General features: G+C 40.5%; 1 pseudogene; it reads left to right on the top strand.

Annotated features, from left to right (window-relative positions):
- The first annotated feature begins 551 nt into the window (after positions 1–551).
- On the top strand, positions 552–1,092 carry LOC150008645 (large ribosomal subunit protein eL21 pseudogene; annotated as a pseudogene).
- Positions 1,093–6,542: the final 5,450 nt, after the last annotated feature.

The following is a 6,542-nucleotide window of genomic DNA, read 5'->3' as shown; positions in this document are numbered from 1 at the left end:
TCCTGGGAGCCAGAATGGATGAATAGTGAGGGTGGGGCATGAGGGTTATGCAGTTTTTGGTCAAAACATACAAGCTTCACACATTCATATAAACATTATTCATCTTATTTTAACAGATAAGGAAGAGACACCCAGCATACTTAACTAACATTCCCAAGCTTCCATAGTTAACAACTTGTGAGAAAGATCAGCTTGTTTCACTCAAAGGATTATACCTTTTCCTTCACACCACAAGCCAAGTTATTGTTTTTCTCCAGACCCACAATGAGGAAAATTCAACACATTCTGGGCTTATTTGTGGTTCCTTTGGCAGTGCAGCATGAAGGCAAAAGCAAAGGAGTGAGTCAGGTGGGCTGATCTTGAATTTCCCTTCACTGAGCTGAAGGTTTCCTGTGAGTCATTTTGCATCATGGTATCTAGTTTTTCATATTTATAAAATACAAAGTTTAAACTGGATGTCCTCTAAGATTTAACCCAGATTAGAAGTTCTGTCATTCTCCCATATCTCTTTAAGTTATATGTTCCTTTTAAAATAAGTTATCTCGATCTTTCAGTAATTCGCCAAAATGACTAACACAAAGGGAAAGAGAAGAGGTACCCGCTATATGTTCTCTAGGCCTTTTAGAAAACATGGAGTTGTTCCTTTGGCTACATACATGCGAATCTATAAGAAAGGTGATATTGTAGACATTAAGGGAATGGGCACTGTTCAGAAAGGAATGCCCCACAAATGTTACCATGGCAAAACTGGAAGAGTCTACAATGTCACCCGGCATGCAGTGGGCATAGTTGTAAACAAGCAAGTTAAGGGCAAGATTCTTGCCAAGAGAATTAATGTACGTATTGAGCATATTAAACACTCAAAGAGTCGAGATAGCTTCCTGAATCGTGTGAAGGAAAATGATCAGAAAAAGAAGGAAGCCAAAGAGAAAGGTACCTGGGTTCAACTGAAGCGTCAGCCTGCTCCACCCAGGGAAGCACACTTTGTGAGAACTAATGGAAAGGAGCCTGAGCTGCTGGAACCTATTCCCTATGAATTCATGGCATGATAAGTGTGAAAAAATAATAAAAGTCTTCTGTACTGATAAAAACAAAAAAATAAAAATAAAATAAGTTATCTCAATTTAGAAAGTTGTATTTACTTTTGAAGTCAGTTATAAATATTTGGAAATGGGATGAAGGTTTTACTCTGCAACATATTGGCACTGCCAAGTGATAACCCTTTCAAAGTTTTCGTTATTTTTAATTTTTTTTATTTTTAAGTATATTTTATTGATTATGTTGTTACAGTAGTCCCATTTTTCTCCCCTTTGCTCTCCTCTGCCCAGTACTCCCCTTCTCTCCAATAATCCCACCCCTATGTCCATGGGTCATGCATATAAGTTCTTTGGCTTCGCCCTTTCCTATATTATTCTTAACTTACCTCTATCTACTTTATACCAACCAATTATGCTTCTTAATTCCTGCACCATTTTTCCCCCTTCCCTCTCCCAGCTGATAACCCTCTAAATAATCCCCATACCTATGATTCTTTTCCTATTCTGGTCAGCTTAGTTGGATTTTCTTTTTATTTTTAGATTCAATTGTTCATAGTTGTGAGTTTGTTGTTATTTTAATGTTCATAATTTTAATCTTCTTTTTCTTAAGTAAGTCTCTTTGACATTTCATATAATAATAGCTTGGTGATGATGAGCTCCTTTAGCTTTACCTTGTCTGGGAAGCACTTTATCTGCTCTTCCATTCTAAATTATTGCTTTGCTGGACAGAGTAATCTTGGTTGTAAGTCCTTGCTTTTCATTATCTTGAATACTTCTTGCCAGTCCCTTCTTGCCTGAAAAGTTTCTTTTGAGAAATCAGCTGTGACAGTCTTATAGGCACCCCTTTGTAGGAAACTCTCTGCTTTTCTCTTGCTGCTTTTAAAATTATCTCTTTATCTTGAAATTTTGTCATTTTAATTATGATGTGTCTTGGTGTGGTCCTTTTGGGGTCTAACTTGTTTGGGACTCTCTGTGCTTCCTCGACTTGTATGTCTGTTTCCTTCACCAAATTTGGGGAGTTTTACTTTATTATTGTTTTATATAAGCTTTCAATTTCTTGCTGTTCCTCTTCTCCTTCTGACACCCCTATTGTTTGGATGTTGGCACATTTAAAGTTGTCTCAGAGGTTCCTAATCCTTTCCTCATTTTTTTCAATTCTTGTTTCCTCATTCTGTACTGGTTGACTGTTGTTTTCTTATATTCCAAATCATTGATTTGAACCCTGGTTTTCTTCCCTTCACTGTTAGTTTTGTGTGGATTTTCATTCATTTCATTTAGCATAGCTTTCACATCTTCCCTTATGCATTTGCCATACTTAAGCATATCTGTCAAGCCTGTGAGCATCTTTATCACCAGTGTTTTGAACTATCCATCTGTTAGGTTGACTATCTCCTTGTCGCTTAATTCTCCCATTGGAGCCTTGATCTGTTTCCTCTTTTGGGCCATACTTCTCTGTCTCTTCATCTTGACAGGCTCCTGTGTTTTTTTGCCTTCATGTCTTAGGTGGAGATGTCATACCTGTTACATTGTAAGGGGAGGAGCCTTAGGTATTCGTAAGTATGGATGACCCATTTCATCACCTTGTGGCATTGTGTGTGGGGGACGGGTATGAGAGAGAACAAAGCCACTTGCTCAGCACTTGCCCCTTTTCCAGGCACTTCTCCCACTTCCCATACGGGACTGGAACCTCTGTAGCTGTTTCCCTGGCTTTTGTTCCCAGAGTGGGTGGATCTGCGGATGTTCTAGGACAATAGGGTCATTTAAATAAGCAGACTCTGCTGAGAGACCAGTGGTTTCTTCCTCTTCCCCAAGCCCCACTGGCTTGCTCAGTTAGAAGCAATGAGGCTTTATTTTCCCTGGCACTGGGACTGTGAGTTGCATCCTCTGGTCTGGTGCTGGGAGCACTCCCCAGGTGTCCCTTTCTACGTTTTAAAACATGTAACCACGCCTTCTGTCAGCCTGCTGCTGCTGCCACCACACCGCATCCTCTCTGCCTCGGCTCCGTCCCTCCTACCTGTCTGGGTGAGTATTTCTTCTTTATATCTTTGTTTGTTGGACTTCCATACAGCTTTATTTTCTGGAACTTCTGGTTGTATCTAGTTTTCAAGTAGTTGTATTTCTTCTTAGTTGTGGAGGTAGATGCAGCGTGTCTGTCTAGGCCTCCATCTTGGCCAGAAGTTCTGATTTGACCATTTTTAACTGTGATGAATCCAGGATGTCCTCGAAGTATTCTTATGCTGATATCAGGTGTTTGATTTCAAGTTGAGCAACATGTGACTGAAAGTCTTGATTTTAATAATTCTCTTTTTGTTTGGCTATTACAAGGTCCTTTGGCTTATATATACAGTTAAATTTCTGAAGTAGAAGGGCAGTGATCCATTTTATACATTTTATTAAATTCAGTGATTTGATTTGGTCATTGGAATAAAAAGCTGACATTTGGTTAAAAAAAATAATACAACATGATATCTAAAAAAATTTTTAAAGGAGGTTTGTGCACATGTGATGTATGTGTAAATATATGTCTATACAGATACATACACAAGCAAACACATGCAGGCCAAATCATTTTTTCTTTTGTGAAACCGAAATACTTTATTTCTCATATATTGTTTTTTTTTAACTTGCTTTATTGTTTATGCTATTACAGTTGTTCCAATTTCTTTTCCCTTTGTTCACCTCCACCCAGTGACACTCCTCCCTCCAACGCCTCCCACCTTAGACCATGCCCATTGGTTGTGCATATAGTCCTTCTCAACATCTTCTTATCTACCCCACTCCTTCCTACTAATCTTCTTAATTCCTATACCATCTCCCTCCCTTTCTCCCTTCCTCCTCCCCACTGACCTCTCCACAAAATGTTTTCCATACCTATAATTCTTTCCCACTCTCATTGCCTATTTAGTTTGCCTTTGTTTCGATTCCCTAGCTTCTGTTGTTGGTTGTTGTGATACAGTTTTCATTTTAATGTTCATAGTTTTGATTCTCCTTCTCCTAAACAAGTGCTTTTAACATTTCATACAATAATGGTTTGTATCTGATGAACTCCTTCAGTTTTACTTTGTCCTGGAAGCACTTTCTCTGCCCTTCTATTCTGAATAACAGCTTCACTGAATAGAGTAATTGTGGTTGTAGGTTTTTACTTTTCATTACTTTGAATATTTCTTACCAGTCCCTTCTCTCCTGCAGAGTTTCTTTTGAGTAATAAGCTGAGAGTCTTATTGGGACCCTTTGGATGTAATTCTCTTCTTCTCTCTTGCTGCTTTTAAGATTCTCTCCTTATCTTTAATTTTTGACATTTTAATTATAATGTGTCTTGGTGTGGTTCTCCCTGGGTCCAGTTCATTTGGAACTCTTTGTGCTTCCTGGACCTGTAAGGCTATTTCCTTCCCCAAGTTAGGGAAATTCTGCTTTATTATTTTTTTACATAATTTTTCAAATTCTAGTTCTTCTTCTTCACCTTCTGGCAGCCCTATGATTCAGATGTTGGCCAACTTATAGCTGTCCGATGAGTTTCTGAGCCTCTCCTCATTTTCCTCACTTCTCGTTTCCTCTTTCTGCACTAGTTGACTGTTTTTGTTCCTTCCCTATGTTCCGATTTGTTGATTTGATTCCTGGTTTTCTTTCTCTCACCACTAGTTTTGTATGTGCTTTTGTTCATTTCAGCAGGACTAGCCTTCATTCCTTCCCCATTTTGTTTAAGATCTGCTGTTTGGTCTGTAAACATTTTTATAACCAAAGCTCTGAACCGAGCCTCAGAAAGATTTCTTATCTACTGCTTCATTAGATTAGATATTTGCTGTCAGGTCAGCTGTATCACTGGGATCTCTATCATGATCTGTGCCATCCTGACAGTTTTGTGTTTCCCTTTGCTTCCTGGGCAGAGCTGTCACACCTCCTACGCTTAGAGAGTAAAGCCCCATGCACTCGTCACAACTGGGGGACCCATCTCACAAAGCTGTGGTGTTTTCTGCGGGCGGTGGGGGTACAAGATGGATTCCTGCCATTAAATCTCCCCTGAGACCGGAAGCCTCCTCCTCCATTCCCACCCCCTTTGGGCCTACAGTCCAAGGCAATGGAGGTCTGCCTCCTCTGGCTTTGGAATCATAAGCTGACAGGTCTGGTCTGCAGCCCGGGGTGCTCCTCAGGTGCTTCTCACCTCCCCTTAAATACAGGTGTCTGTGCTTACCACTGTCCTGCCTCTGTTGCTGCTTCTGCGCCAGACAGCACAGCTTGAACTCTCCTCCCAGCTTTACTCCTCCTACCTGTCTGGATGAGCACCACTTCTTTATAACTTCATACGTTGGACTTTCATTTATTTTCTGGAACTTCTGATTATTTGTGGTTTTGCGGTAGTTGTATTCCTTCTCAGTTGTGGAGGAAGATGGTGCGTGTCAGTCTAGGCCTCCATCTTGGCCAATAGTCTCTTGTGTTTGTTTGCTTTCATGTCCCAGGGAGAGCTGTTGCTCCTATTATGTTGTAAGGGGCGGAGCCTTAGGGATTCGTCAGTAACAGGCTGCCTGTTTCACCACGTTTTGTCACTGTATATGGGGGAGGGGTCTGAGAAGGAACAATGCCACTTGCCCAGCACTTGCCCCTTCTCCAGGCACTTCTCCCATTTCTGCACCTGACTAGCACCCCTCTAGCTGCTTCCCTGGCAGTCGTTCCCAGAGTGGGTGGGTCTGCGGATATTCTAGGTCGGGGTGTGGGGGCTTTAAACAAGCAGACTCTGCTGAGAGACTGGCAGTTTCTGCCTTCATCCCAACCCCCACTGGTTTGCACAGTCAAAGCAATGAGGCTTGATTTTCCCTGCTGCTGGGACAGTGAGCTGTGCAATCTGGTGAGGAGCTGGGAACGTCCCCAGGTGTCCCTCCTGACTTTCAAACATGTAACTGTGCTTTCCACCAGCCTGCTACTGTTGCCGCTGCTGCCATCACCACAACGTGTCCTCTCTGCCCCGGCTCCACTCCTCCTACCTGTCTGGGTGGGTATTTCTTCTTTTTATCTTTGCTGGACTTCCATGCACCTTGATTTTCTGGAACTTCTGGTTGTTTCTAGTTTTGAGGTAGTTGTATTCCTTCTTAGTTGTGGAGGGAGATGCAGCATGTCTGTCTACGCCTCCATCTTGGCTGGAAGCTATTTTTCATACATTTTAAAGTAATAAAACTAAATTATTAAAATTGTTCCAACAAAATGTCATTAAAATTATCTTTTTCTTTGTATCTAAAAAGTCATGAAATTTTCCAGTACCTCTACCTATTATTACTTATTTAAAAATTATAAATTTTTATTTTACAAAATAGAAAACTAAGCTAAAAAGAAAAAAAAACTTGCCCTAACCCCATAATATAGATATAACCAATTTTAATCTCTTGATTCATATGTCTGTACTTTCATCTCTAAACATTAATATATACACATGCAATCATATTACATGTACAGTAGTTTCTCTCTGTATCATGGTTCAGTTATCATGGCCTCACTGTATTGCAGGATTTTTCAAAA

This window comes from Furipterus horrens, unplaced genomic scaffold, assembly GCF_987537825.1.
Source record: "Furipterus horrens unplaced genomic scaffold, mFurHor1.1.pri manual_scaffold_5, whole genome shotgun sequence".
NCBI lineage: Eukaryota > Metazoa > Chordata > Mammalia > Chiroptera > Furipteridae > Furipterus > Furipterus horrens.
The sequence above is the reverse complement of the archived record's forward strand: the minus strand, read 5'-3'. Positions and strand labels throughout refer to the sequence as shown.